The sequence below is a fragment of the Nannospalax galili genome, unplaced genomic scaffold (assembly GCF_000622305.1).
Source record: "Nannospalax galili isolate Female #2095 unplaced genomic scaffold, S.galili_v1.0 scaffold2927, whole genome shotgun sequence".
Classification (NCBI taxonomy): domain Eukaryota; kingdom Metazoa; phylum Chordata; class Mammalia; order Rodentia; family Spalacidae; genus Nannospalax; species Nannospalax galili.
In genome coordinates, this window is record NW_008355812.1 from 690,104 (window position 1) to 691,365 (window position 1,262).

Sequence of the window (1,262 nt, forward strand, 5' to 3'; positions counted from 1 at the left end):
GCAGGTGGAAGCCCTGCATGAGTGCCAGAGGAGAGCTACTCAATGGCTGTGAGGACCTGCAGGAAGACCTCCGTGGCACCTTTGGGTCCACTTTATTGAGTTCCTCTTTTTTGGCAGGGGATCTTTTTGAGACAGGGTCTCCCTGTAGCCAGAGCTGGCCTGGAACTCACTATGTGGATCAGGCAGGCCTCGAACTCACAGAAAACCACCTGCCTCTACCTCCAAAGAGCTGGGATTAAAGGCGTGTGCCACCACTCCCGGCATTTGAGTTCCTCTTAAACCATCTTCTAATCTATCAATCATCTATTATCAACCATTTGTCTGTCACCTAGCTATGTAACTGTTATCAGTCATCTCTATCATCTACCTATCTACATGTCCATCAATCATCCATCTATCATCTATGTATCATCTATATACCTGTCATCTATCATCTATATCCATCATTTATCAATCATTCATCCATCAATCAGATGGATCAACCATCCACCTATCTATTAATCATCTATCATCTATCCATCATCTATCTACTATCAGCTAAACATCTATGTATCATCTATTGTAGGACCCTGAGACCCTCTTCATTCACCCGCTACCCCCAATCTCTCCAGACCCCCCCACTAATTGCTCTTTTAGCTTCTGTAAAATGCTTGGCTGCTGCTTTAGACATGCCTAGACATGCCCTGACCACCCCCCTCGCCTGCTATCCCCCCCAAACTATAGATTAAATAAGCCGGGGCATAAAAACTGCCGTATAAGGTAAAAACGGATATTCCTGGTCCCACAGATATCAGTCAGCACATTCCACAGCCCTGAGAATAGCACCTACCAATAAGAAACGTCCAGGGCTGCATCTTATACATCCAATCAGTTTTAAATTATGTTGGCCCGCGGGCATCTTCGGTATCCCCCTCCTCTCTTTGTCTAAAACCTATAAAAGGCTCCACTCTCCCTTACTCTGAGCTCTCAGCACAGATTCGGTTGAGTTGGTGAGGTCTGAGAGCCCAAGCTTAAGCCCGAATAAACCATAAACCTTTGCTTTTGCATTTTGGTCTGTTGGGTCCTCGGTGGTCTTTCTGGGGTCCAGTGGATGAGGTACAACACTATAATATATCATCTATGTATCGATCATGTCTATCATCCATATATCTTATCATCCGTCATCTATCATCTATAGACATTATCTATCACGTATCTATCATGTATCTATCATTTACCTATCTATCATATATCTACCATTTACCTATCATCCATCCACCCAC